At 42.6% G+C, this 27,659-nt stretch overlaps 1 protein-coding gene and 1 non-coding gene across 4 annotated transcripts in view; both read right to left on the reverse strand.

Annotated features, from left to right (window-relative positions):
• SIPA1L1 (signal induced proliferation associated 1 like 1) overlaps positions 1 to 27,659 on the reverse strand; it is a 291,662-nt gene that overhangs the window by 168,566 nt on the left and 95,437 nt on the right. The window lies entirely within an intron of this gene.
• On the reverse strand, positions 558 to 664 carry LOC121153261. Its single transcript, XR_005883352.1, has one exon. It is a non-coding gene; the product is annotated as a U6 spliceosomal RNA (small nuclear RNA).

The following is a 27,659-nucleotide window of genomic DNA, read 5'->3' on the forward strand; positions in this document are numbered from 1 at the left end:
TTTCTGCCCATTCCCCCTCCATGTAACTTGCTCAAATACATACATACATACATACATCTTCATAAAATAAGAATGGAACAGAGATAAAAAAAAAATCACCATGTTAGAGACCAAGTGGGAGCCCACATTTATAGAGCAGTGAGGACGGGTTTTCACAGACGAGCTAACAAAAGGTCATCACCAGCTTTAGAAGCCAGGGAAAACTGCCCCAGAGTAGACTAGGGCAACCTAAGCAGAAGGGCAGACACAAATCCCACACAGAGAACTGACAAATTGCCTCAAGTGCCCCAGGCAACACTGAGGGCTAAGAAAGGTAGCAGCAATTTTTCCTGAAAAACGGAAATCAAAGTTCAGAAAAGGCAGCTCAGATAGTAAGACAGAGGAGGGTAAAGGATCAGTGAAAAAACTGAAAATGATACAAATCAGGAATGCCAGCAGTGGTTCTTGGGGCCACACAATTCAAGGCCTCATATTATGGTGGAACACAGCATAGCTTCTTATTGTCTGTAACTCAAAGGAAACCAATTTTTTTTTAATCTTTTTTTTATATTATTTTTTAAAATATGGAATGCTTCACGAATTTGCGTGTCATCCTTGTGCAGGGGCCATGCTAATCTTCTCTGTATCGTTCCAGTTTTAGTGTAAGTGCTGCAGAAGTGAGCACAAATCTTTTTTTAAGTGATACCTCATATCCTCTTAAACTTAAGTCACACTAATTAGAACATTTGTCAAATAAATAGTGCTCATACTGTCTTCAACAAAAGCTAGAGGTCCTAAGTTAAAGTAATTTTATTAAGAGCAGCAAATATTTGGCCTGAATATAAAACTCACTTTTTTCTTCATTTTAACATACCTCAAATGAGTATGTATCTTACAACCTGGAGCATAACAATGTACATGCAAAACTACAGTTCTGAAGAGTGCACTCACGTAAGAATGCACTTACAACGCCAAGTAGCTTACATTCCGTAACAGCTGCTATCTCTCTCCTTACAAAGTTCTCTCTCATGTTCCTCTGCAACTACAACTGAGAAACGCAAGGAGAACAAACAGGAGCAGGACACACGCAATTTTAAGTGAGTTTTTGTTTCATAAAAGTATAAAATATTGAACATTTCACCAGACAGATTACTGACTCGATAATTAAATGATCCCCATGGGTCTTGATTCAATAAAGTGGATTTGTGCTCACAAATGCAGAACATAAACCTGACACAGTCTCCCAGCACTTGATGTGACTGAGGGCCATTTTACAACACAGCAGAAGTAATGTTAAAGGGAAAAGCACAACTATAAAGCACACTTGTTTTTAAACATCAATTACTTAAAGTTTTTTTCTACCAAACGAAGGTCAGAGGCAAAGACACTTCTATTAAAAATACTACATTTTAAAAGATATGCTAATAGCTACCTCAGTTGTGTCTATTTAAACTGTGTTAATCTCTTTCCAAATTTCATAAATCTAAAATTAATCCCCATATAGTCTATTAAAATAAATGAATATATACTACTAATTTTTAGCAACAAATTCATTTGGTTTTAGCTTTGGGAAATGGATTACCCAGAAGCATTAAGGAAAAATATTTGAAGAAGGCAGGTGCTTAGCTTTGCAGTTAAGACAACCATGTCCCATATTAAAATGTGTGGCTCAATGCTGAGTCAGGCTCCTGATTTCAGTTTCTTGCTAATGCAGACCCTGGAAAATAGTGGTAAGGGCTCAGTTAACTGGGTTACTGTCACAAGTTGGAGAGACTCTAATTGTATCCCAGGTTTCTGGGTGGTCCCAAGCCAGTTCAGCCTCAGCCATTCGCAGCATTCGCAGAAGAAATCAGTAGATGCATGCTCCTACTGTCTCTTCCTTCATCCTTCATTCTGCCTCTCAAATGAAGAATTTTAGCTATAGCTGAATCATTTGCAGCATCGCCCTCAGCAATTCCTATTAATGGGACACAATTTCCAGCACATCTAGCACTCAACCTGCGAGACCCGGACGAGGGGTCCACTGTATGCTGCAGCACCAGGACTGTGACTGGACTGGAAGTGGAGCAGCTGGAACACGAATCAGCACCCATTTGGGATGCTGGCACTTGCAGGAGGAGGACTAGTCAGTGGAGTCACTGTGCCAATCCAAGAATGCCCACTTATACCAACCTCATTCAATTCAGTATTGAAAATTCTTAGCAACTGCAATTAAAAAGAAATGCAATCAAATCAGAAAGGAGAAAATAAAAATATCCATCTTTGCAAATGATCATAATGTTGTTCCTTGAAAAACCTAAACAGTACCAAAAAAAAAAAAAAAACTATTAGAACTGCGAAACCAATTCAGTAAACAGAATATAAAATCAACACTAAAAAGTGCATCTTACTGGAAAAGAAATCAAGGGGTCCCTTTTACAAAAACAATGTAAATGTTTTGGAATGCATTTAGCCAAAGAAGCACAAGAATTCAACAACAAAAAGATATATAACACTGATGAAAGAAAACTTCAGGAACACACACACATATAAAGACATATACTGCTCATGGATTAGAACCACTGACATTGTTAAATGTCTATACTGCTTAAAATGATCAATAGATTCTATACAACCCCTATCTAAACACACAAACTGGTGCTATAATGGGCACCTGCAAGGTCAGGATTTAGCCACTGGGCCCAGGAAAGATTAAGTTGTAGGTATATGTGATGATTTCTTGGATAAGACCCTAAAAGTGTAAGCAGCAAAAGCAAAATCAAACGGATTATGTCAGAGAAGCTTCAGCATGGCAAAGCACATGATCAATAGTGAAGAACTAACTGACAGAATGGAAGAAAATATCTGCCAGCTACTCACCTAAGAAAAAATGAACACCCAAGTCATATCAGGAACTGAAAAAACTCAGTAACAAAACAAAAACACAAAACCAATCCAGCTATGAGAAGTGTGATGGACTTGAACAGTTCTCCAAAGCAGACAAAGATCAATGAAACCCCAGTCAGAATCAGCGGCCATCCCGGAACCAGATCCAAGCTGCAGTGATCCACCTCTCCCCTTCCAGAATGTCACCACACAGAGTAACAAACGTTGCGCAGGACACTGCCACTGTAGAAAGCATCATGGGAATCTCCACAAAGAGAATTCTCCGATTATCCAGCAGTTCCACTACTGGGTGTATATCCAAAAGACATGAATAAACTGCATCAAAGGGATACCTGCACCACTGTTTGCACTAGCACTGTTAACAACAGCCATAATACAGGACCAACCAAGGTTCCAGCAACAGATGACGGATAAAGAAAATGTGATCTGTAAACATAGTGGAATACTATTCAGCCGCAAAAAATGGACACAATTCTGCCACTTGCAGCAACATGGATGGAACTGGGAGACATCATGGTAAGTGGAATCAGACACATAACACAAACACCGCATGTTCTCCCTCATGGGTGGAAATTATGGGGAAAAAAAAGACTTCAACGTGAACACAGAATGCGGATCACTAGGGGCTAGGGACAGGGAGGCACACAGGGTTAAAAGCAGGGTTTAATTGTGAAACTTAATCATGTTAACAAGAGAAACTACATGTGAACCCTGTATTTCTTCACAATTTTTGTTTCATAAATGTATCTACTCTGAAATAAAAAGCTAAAGAAAATAATCCCATGCAAGAAGTTCAATCACACCCTTCTAATTATATAACTTTATTAATTTGCTTTTGTAGTCATTTTCTTGGCATAAGGAATGCTATACTATCAAATGTATAATTCCAGATCTTCCTTTACTTACTGTTATGTTCACATTTGCCTACTTTAAGCACATTTTTCAGTAAGTAAGAAGCATAATACCCATCAAACTGTAAGATCTTCAACTGGGATAGATGTTACAACATCACAGAAATTGCACCAATTTTGCCCTATGTAAGAGAAAAGCGGAAATTACACATAGGACTTCAAATTTTTCAGGATTTCATCACCAAGTCTGAAATGTGGAGACAATCTGAGCAATGCCTTCTACTAGGAGACAAAGCATTCCTGCCCTCAGGGAAGTACAGTGCACTTGGCAATGAAATATGAAGCCCTTTTAACAATGGACAGCACACTCATAAGACTGGAGGAGCCTTGGGGAAGCACAAGGATAACAGTCATTTCACTGAGAAGTTTATTAACTAAATTTTTCACCATCGTAACTGAAAAAATGCTGTTGATGGACCACAAAAGCATTACTAATATACAAGATTCCATCAGTATGTTTACCGCCATGTACATATTTTAAACCCTGACTTTTTTTTCTATTTAATGAATCCATCATAGTTTATTCCTCTGATGATAAACAAGTTTCAGTGCTGGCACTTGAAAATATTCAGACTTGGCAGAAACCCTTAACATGGGAGACTAAAATGACCAAATAAAGGAACTCGGCAATGAACGAGAAAGGGTTTTTAAGAATAACTATGACTAACCATGAAGAATTTTAATTACTTGACAACCCTCTGGAATGCAATATGAACCACAGGAGAAAAATTAGTTATCAACGGATGTTGTTAATTAAGAAATCTTGTGTGCACTCCTGAGCATTTTCACAAATTAAACACACCAGGTAACTACTCAATTAAGAAACTGCTATAAGCAATACATCAAAAACCGTGTCCAGAGAGCCTGAACACCCACAGAGCCCAGCAGCACTATCACGTCTTACTTCATGCACCGGCTCTGCTAGTTTCTGAACCGGCCATCTTACCAGTACTGGAAAAGCATTAGTTTAAAAATGTCATCTAGAATGTACACTTGGAAAAAAAAAAAAACCTGTCTTCTGTTCTACACCATGCAATACTATGTTGTAACAGGAAGCAAAATACCACAAGGTATTTTTCCATTGACTACTAACAAATTTATCTGGGTATTGTTTGGTATAATGCAAAAACAAGCAATGCTGTTATTAATATTTCTTTATATATTCTCTGGGGCTTACATGTGTATGCTTCTGCTGGACCTGCATACCTGCAAGAGGAAGGGTCAGGTTAAAAGCACCGATTTACAACTCCAGTGGTAACCACTCTCTTCACTTGAATTATTATTCTTTTTTCATTAGTTATCTTAACAGGTTGACTATAATGTTACATAATAATGTCCTCTTTCTTTATAAGAACGATTTGCGGGAGTAAGCGCTGACTGGGCAGTTCCAGGCCTGTTCCACGGGGAGAGCCCAGGTTCCACTCCCTCTCCGGCATGTCTTGAGCTTCCCACCAGTGCAGCCTCCGAGAGGCAGCAGGGTCACCGCAGTAACGGAGGGTCACCGCAGTAACGGGGGGGTCACCGCAGTAACGGGAAGTCACCGCAGTAACGGGGGGGTCACCGCAGTAACGGGCTCTTGCCAGCCACTCGGGGAAAACCTGGAACACATTTCCAGCCCCAGGCACTGCCCAGTCCCCGTCAAAGTGGGCCAGCAGACGGAAGCTAATGCTCTTCTTGCTCCCTAGCCTCACCCCCACTGCCCACCTTCTTATATCTTTTTAAAGGGGCTTATTTGGCCAAATGAGCATCTCCTTGTGTGGAATGTCTATCCAAATCTTCTGTCTGTGGCCAGGAGCAAGGCAAAAGGAAGATGGCTATGTGGATTTCTTGACATAGGATATACACATGCAACCTTTGATGGATATATACATTGCAAATATTTCCATGCCCTCTATAAAGTTTGCCTTTTTGCTCATTTAACAATGCTTTGTGAAGAAAAGAAACTCTGGAAGTTCAACATATTTTTTTCCTTTATACAGTTTCCAAAATTCATGGAAATGAATAGCACAATAAACCATGCGCAGATTTCAAATATTTCAAGACTGAAATAAACATGTATTCGTTCCAGTTTCCCACCAACTTTTCGAAGCACTCTTATATAGTTTATCTCCATGAAATTAAAACATTAACTAAACCCATTAAAACTAACTTAACATTGGCATGTTTACAGCAGAAAGTTCATCCTTTAAACAAGTTACAAAGGATTTAAAACCATGATAAATTTGGCAGATAATTGTTCAGCACCAAGAGAATCCTAAGGGCATTCTTTCAATGTGAAGTGATTAGAAACAGGACTCCTGGTTCCTGGTGGGGCACATATTCACACCCTCCCTGCCCGTCAACAGTGCTCTCAAAGCAGGAAACTATTTCAAGACTTAAGCAGGACTCTGATCAACCAAATGCAGACACTGAGCTTACATAAACTGCATACATATGAGTAGTTTCTGTTCCCATTTGCACGATATTTTCTTAAACCACCAAGCCTTAAAGTTTTATTTATAACAAATTTATGAAGAAAATACGACGAATGCAGGAAATCGTCAACCTTGCAACTCACGACCTAAACCTTTCTTTTATGCAATAAGGACTTCAAGAACACACCTTTTCTTGTTATTCTTAGGGTATTAATAACAATGTATGTAGAATTTCTAAGATTAGGAGAAGCTTGAAGCAACCAAATTTTCACAAAAGGCTGTTCAAGAAAGCTATGCTTTGTAAGATCAGCAGATCTTACAAAGAACATGTAATAATCCATGGCTAAGTGACCTAAATAGAAACACTTAATCCTTGACTGGTTGTTCATCAACAGTACAGTCTCCCTTGTTTGCAAAGAGCTACCTGACAGATCCCACGTCACGTGAGCACACCGCTCAGTCTGCAGTCGATGGCGCACACGCCTATTCTCATTGTCGGACCTCTCTGCCAGTGGGAAGGCCTCAGCTTGAGAAGCACTAAAACAGATGTTACTGAGTTCATGTACGTTACCAAAGAAGTGTCTTGGGCCACTGGCTGAGAGGCACTGCACCATTCCTTCCTTAAACACAGTTCTAACAAGCTTATTCATGAACATTTAATAGAAGCAGTAAACCAAGAAAGGGACTGGGAAGAGGGAGTGGGAAGTGGGACTGCTGCCAGAATCAAGCACACGGCAGCAGAGCAAGGCCCCCAAGAGAACGGAAGCGGCCAGGACCACACAATAATCCTTTAAAGCGTCCCCAAGGCCAAACTCTGGTAACAGAGTTCAATTAGAGACCTCTGTTATCAAGACAAGATCATATTCCTTGTACTTAAAATAAGTTTTCTCATAAATGGTTAACAGTTTTAAAAGGACACTTCACCAAAGAGGATGTCTTATTTCATAAACCTTTGGACAGATGCAAATTACAGTCAAGGAAAAGAGATGGCGTTGTAACTATTAGGATGGTTAAAATAAAACAGACCATTTCAAGTGGTGGCAAGCACAGAGCAAGTAGAGTTCTCAAGTGCTGCTGGTCAGAGCGCAGAGCGAACAGCAAGGGACCTCGCCATCCGTACATCATAAAACACTCCCTCCAAAAGAAAACAGAAACATCTCGATACAAATGATTTACAACAGCTCTGTTCATAATCACCAAAACCTGGCAACAGGTTGGTATGCCCACACAATGGAATAACAAGCAATAAAAAGGAAATAAGTACCAACGGGCACAATGAAGTGGATGACTCTCACAAGCAAGTCGAGGGGAAGCAGTGGCATTAGGTGGTGATGTCTTTTATCACTCTACTTATCACTGGTTGTCCAGACTGACTGAGTGAAGTGGCATTCCTAAAAAGCAGCTGTCAAACATCACCGGTAGATGGAACCGAGACTCTATAGGAACAACATGAGGGATTCTGAGAGTACAAAATCTTCACTGTGTGAAAACTGCAAAAACTATGCACGAAACTGCATACTAACTTTAACTCAACACATCACGATTATAAATAAAACATGTCAAAAATTGCCACAGATTTGAAGAACATGTTATAAAGGATAGCATCATAATATTCTTAAATTCTTATCTGTCTATTTTAAAGATGAGACAGAAAGATAGAGAAAACACCCATCACTGGTGCCCTGCTCAAATGCCAGTTCTGTTACCAGTAGTTGAGAAAATCCAATTCACCCAAATCGGTGGCAAGGACCCAATTATTTAAACCTGTGACTCCAACATCCCCTATCAGAGGGCCTTGCTAAGTCTGGCCTATTCCACTTCCCACCCATCTTTCTGTGTCTGGAAAACAAGGCGATGATGGTGCTCATTCTTGGATCTCTGCTATCCACATGGGAGCCCAGGACACAGTTCCCAAGCCCTGCCTGTAGCCTGTAGCCTAGTAGCCTAGTCCTGCTCTACTGTTGCAGGCACTTGGGGAATAAATCAGTGGGTGGAGGCTTCTTTCCACTTCTCCTTTTTTCTCTCTGCATCTCTGCATTTTGGATAATTAAAAAAAATTCTTAGAGACAACCACACAGGATTCATTCCAGAAATGCAAGTTCAACATCTCAAAATCAATTATAACAGATGAAAAACAATCTATTTAATATCAACAGAGTAAAGACATAGAATCATATTCATATGTTTAGCCAAAGCACTTGAAAATCTCATCACTTACTATTAAAAAATAATAATAAAATTCCCTAGGAACCTAAATAAACTTGGACAAAACTTGTAATCAACATTACTGGACGGTGACAGACTGAAGACTTTCTCAGCAGCATCAGAGACAGAAACCATGAAACATTCCGCTGAAGGTTTTGACTAGTACAGTAAGATACAAAACATAACTGACAAAACTAACGAAAGCATCCAAGTTGGACAGCTAAATCCAAAACTTGTAACATCAATATTGTAAAGTATCAATACCCATGACTATACGATCCACAGGCAGAAAACTTGTGCTTAAAATCCCAAGTCAGTGTATTCACTGGCTCTGTGTTTAAGGGCACATACAACGGAAGTGTAGCAGAGACCGGTATGTCCAAATCTGGAGACAAAGTACAATATTGTCTCTGTGCATACAGACCAAACAGCAGGATGCTGAACTCTGACACTGTCCAGGCCTACGTTGTCAGAAACACTTCAATGACTGTTCATGAAGGACACCCATTGTAAAACTAGAGGGGAAATCAATTGGGGGGAGGGGTTGGGAGGGAACTATTGGAGAGGGATGGGTAATCCCAGAGCCTATAGAACTGTATCACAAAACAAACTGAAAATTTAAAAAAAGTCACCTCTGCTTTCCAAATGGTAAATATTAATCCAGAGCTCTCCTTCAGTCTGATGTATCAACAGTATCAACGATGAGTAGCACAAAGTTCTTTCACAAGGTACGCAAGATGCTAATTACAGTAACCTGCATTGCACCAGCACATTGTCCCAATGCGGTGTGATGCTGACAGCCCATTAACAGAGTGGTGGGTAGGACCACACAGCTCCACTTCCAATTTCTGTTTTCCACTGATGCACCTGGGAAAGCTACAGATGATGGCTCAAGCACTGCAAGTCCCTGCCACCCACATGGGATACCTGGATGGGGCTATGTATGGGCTCTTGGCTTTGGACTGGTGCAGCCTTTGATTTTGCCAAGTGTTTGAGGAGTGAACCAACGGATGAAAGATCTTTCTCTTTCTCCATCTATCTCACCTCGCTCCATCCCCTCTGTTAATCTTCCCCCCAGATAAACTTTTTTTTTAAAAAAAGAAGTCGAATAGGGCCCAGCAAGATAGCCTAGCAGCTGAAATCCTCACCCTGCAGGCCCAGGGTTCCATATGGGCACCGGCTCTAATCTTGGCAGCCCTGCTTCCCATCCAGCTCCCTGCTTGTGCAGTCAAGGACGGTCAAGGCCTTGGGACCCTACACCCAAGTGAGATACCCAGAAGAAGCCCTGGGCTCCTGGCTTCGGATTGGCACAGCTCCAGTTGTTGCGGCCACTTGGGGAATGGACCATCGGACAGATCTTCCTCTCTGTACATCTGACTTTCCAATGAAAATAAATAAACCTGGGGCCCGACGGCGTGGCCTAGCAGCTAGAGTCCTCGCCTTGAACGCCCCGGGATCCCATATGGGCGCCAGTTCTGCTCCAGGCGGCCCTACTTCCCATCCAGTTCCCTGCCTGTGGCCTGGGAAAGCAGTCGAGGACAGCCCAAAGCCTTGGGACCCTGCACCCGTGTGGGATACCCAGAAGAAGTTGCTGGATCCTGGCTTCGGATTGGCATAGCATCGGCCATTGTGCTCACTTGGCGAGTGAATCATCGGATGGAAGATCTTCCTCTCTGTCTCTTCTCCTCTCTGTATATCTGACTTTGCAATAAATAAATAAATCTTTTTAAAAAAATAATAAACCTTTTAAAAAATGAAAAATACATAGAAACTTAAGGGCTAATGGAAGAAATGTTTACTGGGCTAGAATGCATTTTTAATTTATCACAAACCACTAAATAAAACTATGCAGATTTTGTAAGACTGCTACACCTAATACCTCTGTTCCTATTTCTTTTAGGTGAAAAATAAAAATGTAAGTTCCAACTTCAGCTGTATCTTCTAACGAAGGATAATATCATGATGAACTCTGTCAAAATACTGAGGGACATCGGGAAGGTTTAATGCTATGTGGTTGCAGACACATCATGAACTAATTAATTTAATAATTTCAAAATGCACCCTTGAATTGCTCACAAACACAGCAAAACAAGATCTTGCAACTAGGGGTGGCACCTAGCAAAGTAGCTTAAGTCTCTACCTACAGTGCCAGCATCCTATATGGGTGCCAATTCAAATCCCAGCTGTTTCATTTTGATCCAGCTCCCTGCCTGTGGCCTGGGAAAGCACTGGAGGATGGCCCAAAGACTTGGGACCCTGCATCTGCATGGAAGACCAAGAGGGACTTCAGGCTCCCAACTTCAGAGCAGCTCGGCTCTGGCTGCTGCAGCCATTTGGGGAGTGGACCAGAAACAAATGAAAGATCTGTCTCTTCTCTCTTGTAAATCTGCCTTTCAAATAAAAATAAATCAATCTTAAAAAAAAAAAACCCTGGCATATACCCAAGAAGTTGTTCAGTAAACAGTTTATGATCAGAGCTAAACGGGCAACACTGGGAACAGAGTGGGGAGCTGCAGAACAGGATGGAAATGAGAGAGCCAGCCTTACCTGTCAAAATAAGAAAAGGGGAAATAAATGTATGAAAGTGCAATCACTTCCCAAAAGAGGAAACCAAGAAACTCACCTCAAGCTTTACAAGTTCAATTAAAGTCACTCCCGGACCCAGCTCATGTAGCAAGAAGCCATCTAGGCAAAGCTTAGGAACCGAAGGCGGGGGAAGGGACAGCGTGGCATGTGTTTCCACATCCTGGCCACCAGAAGGCCCACACCAAATCCTCCTCCAAGGCTTCCCCTCAGACTTCTGACTTTCTCCCGTGACTCCCAGGCCATTACAGAATTGGGCAAAAGCAGGGTTATGCCACAGTATTCAGGTCTGAATCAGGGAATAGATTATTTATACCCAGAATCTACATTTGCATCATTCTAGTCACATTACTGCACAGCTCTGATCTCAAATAAAAGGAACACATGGAAAATGTGACCACAAATCCCCATCTTGCTGAAGCTACTTCTTTTCTACTGAAACATAAAAATACACTGTTGGAAAAAAACATGATTGTGCTGGAATGTAAGACTTCTGAACTAGTAAAACCAGTAACATATTCCTACACCCTGTCCTACCACCCCTTGAAACTTCAAGCAATCCACAATGGGACCTGGCTGCCAAATTCCTTTCTGTAGCTGTGCCATCAGCTGCGAGCACGAAAAATGAGGCTACGATACCACTTCTTGGCATGCCAATCCTGGTAGTCTCCAGAATTTCCCAAAGTATCCCAACAAAGACTTGCTTGTCAAGGGCAAGAGGCAGTGCCTGTGCTGCCCTGGTCCCTGGCATTGGCAAGTTAAACATGGTCAGACCGCTGGATGGCAGAGGCCAGAGGCGGGGAACTGTTGACAGACTTAGATGAGCAGAAAACACAGGGGCCATTTTCTATGACCATCAGTGGGTCTGTTCAGAAGCATTTGAGCATTTTCTTTTTTAAAAAGATTATTTATATGAAAGGCAGTGCTCCAGGGAAAGGAGAAGCAGGGAGGGAGGGAGGTAGAGATCATCCATACGCTACATGTTCACTGCACGGCACACCACTTGCTTCACATCTCTTGCACTGAGCTGAAAATCCCCACAAAGATAAGCATGGTGGCAGACAAAGCCTAGGATGGGTAAAGAGGAAAGAGGGACCAAATAACCACCATACCACTAGCAACAGCTGTCACTACACACCAGAGAATGGCACCCCAGAATTGTTTGGAGTTTCCATGACTGCTGGAGTATTCTGCTGTGATGAAGGCTTGGCGCTGGGGGTGGGGGGAGGGGAGGAGGAACAGGAATCATGCTTGATTAAGACACTGCTGAAAGCCAACTAATTTTAATACTCTCTTCCAATGAACTAGAAACACATAAATACATGGATATGACTTCTTATTGTCTTTAAGTGTGAATGGCCTATTTGGATAGGATGCCGAGAAGCAGAAAGTGTCTGCTGTTAACTACTTAAGTGCTCTGTGACCTAAAAAAAACATTATTTAGAAAGTAAAGTAGTATAAATATCATCCCTATAAAGGGATGATATTTATTGGTTCATATTCTGACTGACAGGAACATGAACCACCATTCCTATTAAACATTAACTTAGAATGTGCTCTCCACAATGTATGTGTATCATTAGATATCAACACCTGTCACCTTAAAAAAAAAAAAAGGTTAATGCAAGTAAGTATTTTGTCCAAATAGGTATACAACAAAGAAAACAAAATTCCAATTATCTCCCCAAATAATTTAAGCATCATCATATGACACTTGCACCTTAGCTAGCACAGCCTGGTAACCCTGGAAATATCCAATCATTACTTGTGTAATGCAAACACAGTCATAGTAGTCTTTCATCAGAAACGCATCAACTAATCCTAAACATGTGTGACAACATACCCTCCTTAACAGAACCACAGGCGAAAAATCTCATTTTTTTTCTCAGCTCAAAATATATTTGCTTTGGCATAAAAAAGAGGGAGAACATGACAGGTACAAATGGCTCACAAAACAATAAATAATTCTATTTTGTTCAAAGCACCAACAAGATATAAAGTTACACACTAACATTAGTATAAGGCATCAGCCCCAAGATAACTAATATATGAAGAAGCTAGTGAAGATGATAAACACGAAGACTTCAAGAAAAGCAGTGCCGAGAAATAAACATGGCTTTCCCTACACAAAAAGGAATTGTTCTTTTACATTATTTAAATGAAACTAACAAACAAACAAAAAAACAAACTGGCCTTCAGGGTTATTTCTTAAACTCAAAATAATTAAGAAGCTTATTTTAAGGTTATCTGTTTCATTTTATATGAAATTTGAAGCAATCATTCAAGCACATAAAAAGCACAATCAATATGTTTGTCAATCTGATATTTTTAAAGTTAGCAATATATTTCCCAACCTACTCTGCCCTAATAACTTTTCTATTCAACACATTCTGTGTAAATCATATTCTTGGGCATGATAAAGGAAGCTTGAAAGAAATCACTCAGTATTTTGATAACTGATTATTCACTTTGCATGAATGTATGATGCCAAGTTATATCATTTGAGAAAGTGAATCTTAGTCCCAGATAAGAGTTGACATCTGCTTTATTTTCACATTGTTGTAATTAACAATGTTACACTGAATCCTGAAGAAAATTTACTTACCTTAATATAACTAAAAATCTATCAACACAATGGTATGATCTTAAAGTCAACCTACTAGATTTTCTTTGCACCTTCTCTGTTACTAGTCAAACAGGAAAATATCAAATGAGTATACAGAAATCAGACTGTGTTTCATCCTGACAAACCTCTAACCTTGCCACCAATTTATTGGAAGCACTCAGTTAGACCCCAGAAATGGAAGGAAAGCAGAAAATCTGAGACCAAGTCACGGGCGCAGAGGATGGCTTCTAGCCTGACGTGTGCTGTGCAGAGGCTCTGAAACAGACTTCAGGGGGTCGAAAGAGAAAGCCCATCAGAGCCCCAAGCCCTAAATGCACAAGGGCTCAGTTCCAAAGGCAATGTCTTGTTTTAAACTGAAGTAAGCAGGGTTCTAAATCTGACCTGCATTTAAATGACTGTCCAGTGGGGAATGTCCGGCTGGACTCCTGAGCAACTGAAGCTGTTTGAGGAAGATTCAAACAAAGTTCATTTCATATACACAGACAAAGCCTTCTCTCGGCATCCGACATCCTCCATCAAGAAGGAGCAGCAGCTGGGACGAAAAGAGCCATCCTGTGGCTGAGCAGCCCTGGAATGTACTTCTTCATAGAACTGATCAAAGCAGGCCATTCTTCAGAGTAAGATGGTTTGCAAAAACCTATTTCCGACTGCTCAGCACAGCGAAATAAATAGAGCACACATAAATAGTGCGTGGAGGTCCTTGAGTGTCATCCCATAGAAGACGCCAACAAAAACCCCTTCTTCAAGCTCCTCGTAGTGCAGTGCTCCTCAGGGAGTACAAGTTCACAGGGCCACAGTGACTGCCCCAGACACTTCCACTGACACAGAAGAAAGGATATTCTTTTCCAGTTTATGTCCAAAAATGGGAAAATAAAACAGAATTTCCTAGTGTAACATCTATTCAGCAATTACGATGTGGATTGATGATAAATTTGGAAGTTTTTATCCTCTTCAACTCAGAGGAAGATTCAAAGTACTGAATTCTCTTGTAAGTTATTTTCCAAGGCATCACAGTGGCTTAAGATTGGTACTGGTATGCAGTAGGAAATACATTATATCACTCAGAAAACTACATCCTGTCAGTTTTAATATCTAGACTAGGAAAATCACCCTCAGGGCAGAGATGAAATAGTAAAATACATCTCTGGGAAAAAAAAAATCCCTAATATATAAATGCAGAAATTACATGTGCATTTTTGTAAAACAAAAATCACAGTAACTTGACACAGTTATTTGGATTCAATTGCTAATTGTCAGTAATGATAGTAAAAATATTAACATGCCTGTAAGTAAACCTGCGTGACTCACGGAAAGCCTATCTTCCCTGGTTTAATCCACCTGCCTAAAGATAAACTAACACATGATACGCACAGCAGAATATTTGGCAGATCGAAATATTCTACTTCCTAAATACGTGAAAGATCAGCCCGATTTTAAGATTCAGAAACTAGGGCCTAGTACAGTAACTTAGCAGCTAAAGTCCTCACCTAGCATGTACCAGGATCTCAAATGGGAACCGGTTCACGTCCCAGTGGTCCCACTTCCCATCCAGCTCCCTGCTGGTGGCCCGGAAAAGCAGTTGAGGACGGTCCCAAGCCTTGGAACCTTGCTCCCACATGGGAAACCTGGAAGAGGCTCCGGGCTCCTGGCTTCGGATGGACTCAGTTCCAGCCATTGTGGTCGCTTGGGGAGTGAATCAGCAGACAAAAGATCTTCTCTCTCCTCCTCTCTGTATACTGACTTTTTGATTAAAAAAAAAAAAAACTTAAAAAATTCAGAGACTATAGTCCATGCAAAATGCAATCAGAGCACCTGTAACATGAGGCCCTTGATTCCATCTCATGTACAATGCTCAACTGAGAATGTTGCTGAGGCTGTATGCTGCTACCCAACAGCCACTCTCATCTAGCTCCTGTAAGAATCCTCGATTTGCCTACAAGAAGACAGCTAAATACCAGACCATGTTGCAAGCTTCTCTTTTCCAAGGCAAGTCCACGTAAGTAAGTTGTAGTCAAACACATATGTGTTCTAAGAAAATTAAACAGACTGCTTGAAAAAAGCTGTTTAGCAATGCTTTCTTTTCCTTCTCCATCCACACCATCTCTGCTGCGGTGTGCGGAACACACACAGTCCTCAGAGCCAGTCAAGCCATGGAGGCACTCAGCAGGCGACGCGAGGAATGAAGGATGGCCAGCGTGGGGGCAAGATTTCTCCAGCTTGTCAGAGATGGACAAGCAAAACTCCACATGCAGAAAACGTACCAGGCAGAAACATCCAGAGCAAAGAAAGGCCATAGTGGATTGGAAGAAAGCAACAGATGTGATACTGGGTTAGTAAACAGTTTCCAAAGCAGATCCCAGCCAGTGAGAGCCCGTCCCAGACCAGTACCTAAAGCAAAGGCTCTGTGAGGAAGACCTGACCATTTGCCTTTAAGGAGAAGCATGCGAGAATTTCAGAATGTGCAACATTCACCCCACTGTATTTGTGAATCCTGCTAGGATGACCTACTACAGAAAGATTAAAATGCATTAAGAATTTTATAAAAGCCCAGGAAAAAACAAGATTTGTGGGGGGGGAAAATGCTCAAAGTTAAAATACTTCTGTAAAAGATTCCTACACAATCTACCTCCCTCTGAATTTTCAAAGGCCAGTTAGAGGCAGATCCATGATTTAAAAAATAAATTCTATATTTGATGGCAGATTGTCAACTTCTTCAAATTCAATTTCCATTCCCCTCCCTTCTTGTTCAGTAACAGAAATATGGTTTTATTTGGGCTGGCAAAGTGCCCAATTCAACACCACACTGGAACCCTCTTGAAGTCAGCAGTGGCCAAGGAGTTTCAAGTAGAAGCCAACGGTGGCAATGCCAGAAGCCCCTGCTGTGCTGGTCCTCTACTCTCCCAGACATGTTGGCTAGAGCTCCAAGTGCCCTGCGCTGCCGAGAACCATGTTTTTTTTTATGATACAATTTCATAGGCTCTGGGATTTCACTTATCCCCTCACGAAATCTCCCCCCACCCCCCTCCGCACGCTGATTTCCCCTACATTATAGTACTATGGTCCTTCATAAACAGTCATTAGTTCATCATTCTGCCATGGAAGTGTATCCTCAGAGGACCATGGTCTTACAGTAAGGACTCCGGGAGCCACGGGGAGCCAGACTCCCTCCTAGAGACTCAGCAGAACCACCGCCCTTCATCAGTTTCCCAACTGATGTTTTATGTGAGACAACCTCACCCTGTTTCAGCAGGGCCCTCTTCACGCCAGGCAAGCCCAACTGCCACTGCAGACATTAGGAACTAACTCAACTCACACAGCAAGACCACAGTGTTAACACACATTTCATTCTCCACTATCTGTCTAAAGTGCACATGTGCATGATTATTAAACATTCTTTTAAATCAAAATAAATATTCTTCAGTGTTGTATTTGGGTACAAAAGACATCTTGTTTTTGAAATACCACATCTACTCTGGTTGCTGAACTACGGTGCTCACATGGAGTCCAGCAGAAAGAACTCTGTGGGAAGTGTGCTGGGGGAACCACACTGTTAAGCATCAACCCTGCAATCAGCTCAAGCTGCCCACAAACACCGTTATGCTTATGAACCAGACAAACTGCCAGCTAAGAGAATCTGGGGTTCTAGGATCTAAACTAGTTTTTCGTGACCACTACCTGTTGTCATAGAATCCTGAGGATTTAAAGGTAATAGCATTTTTAGTCCAGCTGGCATCTCTCTCATTTTATTTTTGAAAGGTGTCAACAGCTTTAGATCAAACGTACATGATAGAGGTGAGAAAACCCTTTTGCTCCTGTGGAAATTCTATCGTGTGACTCCACCTCCCACTTCCCACAAATAGCTAGAGTGCATGGACAACAGACAATGCCAAAGATAAATGATCATTCTTTGGGGTTGGGATGAGAAGAAAACAGAAGACGCAGGTGTCAGGACAGAATCATAAATTTACCACCTGCAGGAACATCAGGATCACCTCTGCTGAAATCTAGGCAGAGGGGTTTGTCCAATTAAAAATAAAACAAAGATAACTAAATAAACATTCCACTTTCAGCTTTATCTGTTTATTTGTAAAAACTATTTTTCCTATTTTAAACACTATTGCCAAACCAACAGCAAGCATGTGATCAGATCACTGTGAGCTTTGCAGAAACATCAGCTTTCTTAATAGGCAAAATGGTGCAGTGAAAATGTACTCCTACCCACAGTCCAACGAAGACTTCAGCCTGGTCTCAGTTACCTGCAATCACCGGGGAGATGTGGGCAGCCTCATTCACCTCTCCCTAGCCTCAGTTCCGAAAACTGTGCATGAAAACAATATTAGTAGGTCTTTCCTACCATTGTTGGAACGCTAAGTGCAAATTAGACATTGTGCTCCATTTTCCTGCTGAAACAGGCTCTTGAGAGCATAGGTACCTGCCTCCCAGGTAGGAGACCTGGGTTGGCGTCTCTGCCCCCGACTTCAATCCTGGTTAGGGAACCACCACTGGTATCTGCAAAGAGAACCAGGCGACGGGGAAATTTCTGTCTTTCCAATAATTTCTTTCCAAAGGCCACTGAACCTAAGCATCAAACAAGATAACTTGATAACTTTAACAAGATAAGCATCTACAAGAGCAACTGGTAGAGAAGGGTCCTCTCAGCTTCTACATCCAACACCTGTAGGAAGGAGCCTTCATTATGGAAAGGTGGCTCCATCAGGCCCTCAACAGTGCACAAAGTCACAGTGGCAACGGTGATATGTCAGCGTCTATATCAAGTTGAGGTTCATGGCTCATGAAGACATGATTCCCTGCTCTCCAGGAATTCATAGCCTCCTTGCATGAAGACACGAACAGCACAGAGAGGGGCAACAAGATGGTCAGAAAACATAGAGGTGGTGCCCAGGGGAGGAACACCTTGACTAAAAACTTAGAGATGAGGTGACGGGAAAGAGAATACTGCAAGCGAGCAGCCTTGACCAGAGAGAGCACAGTGCACCACACGCACAAAGGTGAGCAGTGCCACAGAGGACGGGATGATGCAGTCACCCAGCAGGCAAGGCTGCAGGTCCTGAGGGCCCTGCTGGGGTGATCTCCTCCAGGCCAGCAGGTGTCCTGAGCAGCAGTCTAATATGGTTAGAGATTTCTGCTTGGAAACTGCTGGCATTGAGGAAAATGCCAGGCACAGGAACCAAAACAGGAGGGAGACCCATAGTCCCTGTAAGGTGATGGCTGTATAACTTAATGTTCTAAGTGTATTAAGGCTGTTACGAGGCTTCAGGAATCACAAGCGAGCTGGGTATTCCTTACTTCTGTTCATTTGAAAATTAACAATGGCTCAAGAATGGAATCAAGGGGACAAGTTTTAAATTTTCACAATATGAGAAACAACAGACTGAGCCCAGACATACACTGTTTATCTGAGTGATGTGGGTAAACTACTATCACATGAGCATTCAGGCTTCAGTAAAGAACAGAGTATTAAGAGTCCTCAAATTGCACTATACAGACTCTTCCTGCCCCTAGACGTCAGCCCAGCCACTGCCTGCAGTCCTAACACAGTTCTACAGGTCTATGGATGGGCCTTCTCAGCCATCAGCTGGAAACACCCGGAAACAGGGAGCAGAGCACACAAGTTGCCCAGCTGTCTCCAAATTGGCTGCTGCCTATCCCTGCACAAAGAAACACATGCACAAGCATGAACATGCACCCGGCGTAAATGTCCACCCGGACAGGAGGTCAACACCACTGCTCCATCCCACAAGGGCTCATTCTCTAATAGAAGTATACAATCTACCAACTGATTTCACAGCACTTTAATTGATCTCCCGGAAAACAGAGCTGGAAAGCATAAAGATGTCAATTAACTACCACTGTGATGCACAGGATTCCTTCTTTCCACTGCACTGCCCCTGTCTCTTACTTAAATGCCAGGGGAATCGTTTATGACTTTACGCTTTGCCTCCTTAATCGCCTCCCCTTACATCCTGCCGAGACTCCTTTACTGCAGCCTCCAGAGGTGCAACTCAGGAGTGTTGGCACCACCTACAATTGACTCCCCCCTTCACTAATCTTTAATGACTTTTCTACTGATAAATAATGACAAAATTAATTCATTAACTTCTGGACCACTGAGTTGTTTCCCCTGGGAATTCATTGAACTATATTTGTTTTTCCCCAGCTGTCTAAACAGTCATGTTTAGTCCACATTTCTTTTAAAAGTCATTAGAGAATGAATAGAATATGATAAATCATTAGCTTTTCTTGTGAACTCTCCTGTGCTTTCTATTTCCTCTTACAGCCTGTGTGGGAATCAAAAAGACAAGTACCTCACACCAGGGCTCAATGTAACAACAACAACAAAACCTTGCAGGTGTATTATGTTTTGTTTTTGGTTATTTTGTTTTTTTTTTTTTTTTTTGGTTACAGGAGAAGAGCCACTACAACCTTAACATAGGAGTTCTAGAAAACTGAAGTTTTCCACCTTGTTCTCATGTTTTATACATTGCAAATCAGTTCTGATAAGGAAATACAACTATTAGGGGAAAAAGGAGTCTAAGAAATAGCTGTCCACAGATTAGCTCTCAAGTCAAGGTGTAAAAAACTCTCCCAAAATATTGTTCCAAATTTTGTATTTCAAAACAACAGAGGGAGCTGATGGTGGCTCAACAGGCTAATCTTCCTCATGGGCACCAGTTCTTGTCCTGGCTGCTTCAATCCTGATCCAACTCCTTGCTTATGGCCTGGAAAACAGTGAAGAATAGTATTGCACCTGAAAAAAGCTCCTGGCTCCTGATTGGCTCAGCTCCAGTTGTTGCAGTCATCTGGGGTGCAAACTAGTGGGTGAGAAGATCCTATCCTTTTGTGAATCTGACTTCTGACTTCCAAACATTTCACATATGTATCTAAATGTGAAACTGTCAAGCTTTCTAAAGCAATGTCTCAGTGGCTAAATTCTTGCCTTGTATGAGCCAGCATCCCATACAGGTGCTGGATTGTATCCCTGTTGCCCCACTTCCTGTCCAGCTCCCTGCTTGTGCCTGGAAAAGCAGTAGAACTGTGGTAGTGTTTCTATTTTTTCCCCAACCTAGAATATGTTATCAATGCCTACTGGCAAAAGCACAAGCTGAAAAAGCAGTACGAAGAATGTAACTATAAATAACTAAATGAAGAAAAGCTGGACTACAGCATGTGAAGCTTGCTAATAAATACCAAGTCAGGGTATCCACAGAGTCCCACAGTTCCAGTGCCATAGCTGGACTGATCAGGGTTTGGGTGGCAGAGAGGACCCCTGGCACACCCTCAGATTCCTCCACCAATCCTTCCAACAAGTGAACAAACAAAGCAAACTGCTGAGAGGCCAGGAGTGCCCAGCAGGGACCATCCATGGGAGCACGCAGTGTACTGCTGTCTTGACCACCAGCAGTGACCTCCACTTTGCAGGAGAAGAGTAAAGAAACTCCACAAAGGAAAACTGTAGTTTCTTGGAAAAACTCACTTTTCAGTTAACTTCACAGCTGATAATACTGCATCCTGGGAGAAGTCTTTCTGCCAAAAGATTACAGCTCCTTTGTGTTTGCATTATCTACTTTGCCTGCCACCCATGGTTATCTGTAGGCCTCTCTTAGAGCCGGCTGTCAATACTGTAGCTGTAATTAAAACAGGTTAGCATCGTCTGCAAATCTGGAGTATCATGTGAGCAGAGCAGAGCCGTGGGCACAATGGGAAACACATCTGCAGCATTTGGTCCCAGGGCAGCTGAGGTCCAGACAGGGCGCTGGCCCTGCAACACAGGACCCAAGAAACCCCAGCTTCATCTCACTGTGAAGTAAAATGGCCCCTGACTTACAGTGATCTGATCCAGGATATTGTGACTATACAAAGGTATCAAATCAATGTACATTCAGTAGAAACCAACCTTCCTGACATTCTACACCTGGCCTGCAGCCTTGTGGCAGGAAACTCTCAGGATGCTGACTGCAGGCAGCCCCACATGATTAAGGGCACAACAGGTGCCTTCCAACGCACCAGATGCTAAACCACAGAAAGCGAGGTGTGCTAAGTGCATCCAGTTAGGATAGCTTCAATTTACTATCAGCTTAGCAGGAAGGAGCCCCATGCTCATGACAAGCAGCATCCTTGTCAGCTAAGTTCAGCTGATCCTTACAGCAGCTTATAAGCTATTCTAGCATATTCCCCCGGAGAAGTCTCCCTCAGACAGCACCTCTGCTCACAAGTTACTTCTTTGCTCCTGTTCTGACCACAGCATCCAACCCCACCACACCCAAGAGTCACTGTACAAGAATAAAGCCAAACTCTCCTTTTCCGGTTTCAAGGACAGATTCCTGACTCTTTTCCATAAGCAAAACCTCAGTTTGCAACTCTTCCTCCTAAGCACCCAGTTTTGCTAAGGAAATGACAAGAAAGCATTTCAGGAGCAGAAAGATCAATAAAGTTAGAGTCTGCATCCAAGTTCTGCCATCATCATCTGTGTCATAACTTAAGGCTTAGGGACAAACCACTGTGAGATGTTCTAAAATGAGAAAAAGTAGTCTGTGTTTCCCTATCTTGCCTATGATGAAGATCAATAACTTAAAAATAATTACTGAATTATCATTAAAAAATATTTCATTTTTATACTTAAAGCATGTTATTTTATATATGATTTAAAATGTAGGTATTTGCTTATGCATTTAGTATAAACATTACTATTGCAATAGCGAGAAGTAACCTACTGTACTCTAAGTAAGTCATTCTATGAAGAATTAACCCTCAGCAGCAACCAATTCACAAGTCTCACTTAAGTCACCCATCACCAAAGTAAAAGGTCACAAACTGGAAACTAACACCCTTTAAAGTGGAACATCAGAGAAAAGTTTAAAATGTGAATTCAAAGTCACTAACAGATAACACAGTTATCACCCACAGATAACACAGTTCTTACAAACTAGGATCCAAGGCCAGGATCCTGGCATGTGGCTTAAGCTGCCATCTGCAATGCCAGCATTTCACTTCTGATCCAGCTACTTACTAATTCACTTGGGAAAGCAATGCGAGATGGCCCCTGCCCCTGGTGAAGCTTCCGGTTCCTGGCTTTAGCCTGGCCATGCCCATGCCCTTGCGGAGTAAGCCGGACGGATGGAAGGATGGGGTGTGTATGTGTATATGTGTCTCTTCCTCTTTTTGTTACTCTGCCTTTCAAATCAATGAAAAGTATTTCTAAAAAGTTAAACTGGGATTATGGTATATAAACTGTTTTTTATCCTTTTTAACAATACACTGTGAACATCTCTCCATTTACTTTCATGTTCTTCAAATATTATATGTTTAACCTCTGTATAGCAGTTCTGTACATGTACACATGCCATAATTTAGCCATTTCTGGACTGTGTGACACTTAAGTTGCACTCACTTCTTACACTAAAAATATTAAAGTGGGGGCCTGGCGCAATAGCCTAACAGCTAAAGTCCTAGCCTTGAATGCACTGGAATTCCATATGGGCACCAGTACTAATCCCAGCAGCTCCACTTCCCATCCAGTTCCCTGCTTGTGGCCTAGGAAAGCAGTTCAGGACGGCCCAAAACCTTAGGACCCTGCACCCACATAGGAGACCCAGAAGAAGCTGCTGGCTCCTGGCTTTGGATTGGCTCAGCTCTGGCTGTTGCAGCCGCTTGGAGAGTGAACCATTGGGCTGAAGATCTTCCTCTCTGTCTCTTCTCCTCTGTATATCTTTCCAACAACAACAACAAAAAAAATAAATCTTTAAAAAAAATACTGAAGTGGTAAGCATCCTTGCACATAAACTGATAACTTAAAATAAACCCATCTCCACACAATAAAAGCCCAGAAGAGGTATAACAATCATACAGAACCAGTTTGAAGACTACTGAAACACACTATAAAATTTTTTTACTAAGTCATATAAAACCTACCCTGAGGTAACAGAATGACAACTGGCTTGGTAATTGAAAAGGCTTGTTTCAGCAAGGAACTACAAACACTGATAGCTATATTTTATTTGCATCGATGCACTATATATTCATCTGGCTAATTTCCTGATGTAAAGTCCAGGCCTGCTTTATAAACGAATACTCTTCAATTGACTGCTGAGTTCATGACTGTTATACGATCAACAACAAAAAAGAGCATCCTCAAAACTTGCCATTTCCCTTTCTAATCTCAAAGATTCAGAAAGTAATCTGAGGGCCCAATGTGGTGTCACAGTGGCTTAAGCTGCTGCCCAAGATGTCACCATCCCATATGAGCACTGCTCTGGGTCTGGGGTACTCCATTTCTCATCCGGCTTCCTGCTGATGCACCTGAAAAGCAGCAGTGCATGGGTCCCCACCACCCACCTGAAAGACCTCGATGGAGTTCCAGGTTCCTGGCGAGGCCTGGCCCAGAGCTGGCAGTTGTGGCCACTTGGAGAGTGAACCAGCAGTTGGAAAACACTGTGTTTTCCTCTATCACTTTGGCATTTAAATGAATATTAAAAAAAAAAAGAAAGTAACTTGAGAATTCTTATAGAAGCTTAAATATTTCTATCTTTGATAGTCACCAATTTAATGGCACTATTTTGAACACTTGCTTTTGAAAGCCTGTTCTCATGTATTTAGTATACTTCTGTAGAAAAGTAATACTCATAATCAGGTTATCTGAAATTTCAGTTTTGTGACTACAATAACAGAACTAGCGACAAAAATAAGCTTTAATGCAGACAGACCTGATTCTCAGCCAACATCTGACTTGGGGCTAGCTGACCCAGAAGGTCACAGAGATCTACAGAGTAAGCTGCCCAAGCTGAGCCACAAAGGTGTGAGCTTACCAGTGTGTGTCCCAGGAGGAGGTGCTTCAAGAGAGCTCCATGTCTCACATCCTGCGACATTATCACTTCAAACCCACTGATTAACTCCTTACACATCTACACAGAAGTGGCATTAGCTTACAGAGACACGGGTGGCCCCAGAGCAAAAAGGCAGAGCAGTGCATGAGTTGATGCTCAGCAGAGGCTGGCTCATAGGAGCCTGAGCAACCCTCCAGACCTGCAGCTTCCTCTGCCTGACGCCCGAATAGCGGACCTGGACTGTTTCCAACCCTCCTCTTTTCCATATAAATCCAATCACCAGCTGATTTCATCTACCTCAGAAGCTTTAACCATCACCCACACAGCAAAAAGACTCAAGTGCAAATTCAGCACCATCTCTCCAAGGCAGGCCAGGCTTTAAGGAACACACTTATCCAGCACTGATCAGACCAACAGTCAGCCCCTGTGCCCTCAGCACAGCCACTCAGGACAAATGGCCAGGCTGCCCCGGATGTTCTTTCCTGGCTCCATACCCAGCCAAGCAGTTTCTGTCATCGCCATGCATTTCCAACCACATTTTGTCTCCTCTCCTTCCATGGCCGCATCCACAGGGAAAGGGCCTGCCTCATTTGTGCAGGTACTCCAGGCCCCAAAACAATTCCTGGCACACAATAAGGACTTAACGCACACAAAAGACTACAAGCAGCTCCCAAAACATTAAGTCTAGCTTCCCTTGGGTGTTTTCAAATATATAATTAGGAAATTGGGAAGAAATTTTCTAATTGTTTCACAATGATACAACACAGATGGCTTGGGAGTGACCAGAGACTACCTAATTTAATGCTGCCCTGATACCTTCATTTTATGAAAACGAATATGAAACTTACGCAGATTACCCAAGCCACACGGACCCAGAGATCCCAATGCAGACACTCCGTGATGGACAAGTGTTGCCAGATAATCTCTCACCAAGGCTGTGTTTGTTACCCCAGCACAGCTCTTGCAAGCAGGTTGTGCACTGAACTGCACCAGTACCAGATATACTCAATGTTTCATTTGGAATATTATGGAAAACACTCGGCAAGACGCTGAGTGCAATGCCCCATGTCATACAGTCACTTCAGAAGCCCACGACCTGTCTGGAGGATGCTGAAGCACAAGATAGCAATTCACAGCGAACAGAAATGAACAGGCTGAGTGGCCCAGACCCAAACTCTTAAAGGTCCTGGAGGAAGCAGGAGTTGCTAACTTGACTTCCCTCTTTTTAAAAACCCACCGTTATCAGACTCTAATATACATTTCCAGTACAGTGAGAGTAGCTGCATGTCTGTAACTTGGCTGTCATCCGAGTTCATATTTACTGTTCAAAGGTTCCTCATCAAATGTGGTCATGCAAAGCCTCACCCAGAAAACTCCCCAAGGTAAGTTTCCAAAAGGTGTAAGAAAATGCCACCTCACACACTTCCTCATTTTACTATCTCAGGTTGAATGCCCTGGTGCACAAAGTCTGCTTTAACTTCACCAAGCTCCTATGACGCACTGCAAGGGCTGCTCCAAGAACTGCAGCGCCAGTGGAGGTGAAGGTGTGGGCCCAGCGGAAGCACGCAGGGTGACCCAGGTCACACCTCAGCTCCAACTGCTCCACATGACTACACCACCCCCTGGTAGGACTGAGCCTGCCTTGGGAACATGGCCAGTTCTTGACTGCAAGTTCTGCTCAACATTTTTGCGAGAGTTGATGACTAATTGGCAATTAAGTATTAGTAAAACAGAAACAGGCATTTAGCCTAGTAGTTATTAACATACCAGTTAAGATACCCACGCCCGCACCAGAGTGCCTGCTTTGAGTTCTGGCTCAGCTCCCATTCTACCTTCCTGCTGGCACAGACCGCAGTGGTGGCTCCATTAACTGGGTTCCTTCCACAAGAAAGGGAGACTTAGATTGACTTACAGGCTTTGGCCTGGGTGGGTCCAGGGTTGTCAGCATGTGGGCAGTGAGTCAGTACACGTGCGATCTCCGTCTCAGTCTTTGTCTCCCAAATAAGTAGCTTTTACACAAAGGTCTCTTTCTCTGGTCCCCATAAACCCCAGCCCAAGGAGCATTCAGCAGCATCACTTCCTATGAGAATGTGGAAGCAAAGGAGATCAACGTCACCATGCCCTAAAGTACAGACCTGCAACCAAGTCCTTCAAAACGAAAGCTCTTGCTCTTTTGCCCACACTAACTGCACAGCCTCTGGGGAGAGGGCTGCACCAGCTTGCATGTGGCACAACTCTTTTACAAACAGAGGGGGCATCATTCAGTTCACTCATTCATTACTATTCTGTGTCGCTTTTTACTTGTTCTTTGCACATGGGAATGGGTTAGGAAACACAAAGCTTTTCACCTCGAGCTCTCTGTTAACACGCGAAGGAGAAGAATGACATGATGAACACAACAGGAAGAAAAATATGCAAGAAAGACGACAGCGCTGGCCACTTGCATCTGTACTGCACTTCCTACTTTGCAAAGCATGGATTTTCACGTAGGCAGAATGAGTACTAAAGTGATGCTGGGGAGGAAGGGATTCAATCTAGATGGGTGGGGAAAGGATCTTGGAGATGAGACTTGAATGGGCTCTAATAGATGCAATAAGGCCTCAGAGAGGTGCCAAAGGAGAGGGCAGTCCAGGACCTTCCAGAATCAGCATATCCCCTGAAGCTTTATGGTGGCAAAAGCCAAGAGAGTCAGGAAACCCTGGGCTACGGCACTTGCTTTCTAACACGGATTGACAGGCGCTAGAAAGCAAAACAAAGGAGATAGTAAACCAAAAGCAGGCGCACACAATTGATCTGAAATGCAGGACCATCCTCCAAGAGAACCATGAATATGATCAGCTCTGTTTTAGGTAGATGATACGAATTTCACAGGCTTTATATACAACTAAAACTTTCTGTGATATTCAAACAATATGCAGCAGAGAGTGGACAGAGACAGATAATAAGCAAGAGATTTTTCATCTGCTGGTTTGTTCTGCAAATACCTGAAATAGCCAGGTGTAGAACTCCTGGGTCTCTCACCTGGGTAGCAGGACCCAATTCTTGAGTCATGATGGCTGCCTGTCAGGGCGTGCAACAGCAGGAAGCAACATCCGAAACAGAGGAGCTAGGACTCTAACCAGGCACACTGATGATGCAGTGTGGGCATCATAAGCAGTGGCTCAGCCCCTGTGCCAGTGCCCCACCCCTGTGATGAGTGTTCAGACTTCTGTTC

This window comes from Ochotona curzoniae, unplaced genomic scaffold (genome assembly GCF_017591425.1).
Source record: "Ochotona curzoniae isolate NIBS_2020 unplaced genomic scaffold, NIBS_Ocur_1.0 contig_2688, whole genome shotgun sequence".
Lineage (NCBI taxonomy): Eukaryota > Metazoa > Chordata > Mammalia > Lagomorpha > Ochotonidae > Ochotona > Ochotona curzoniae.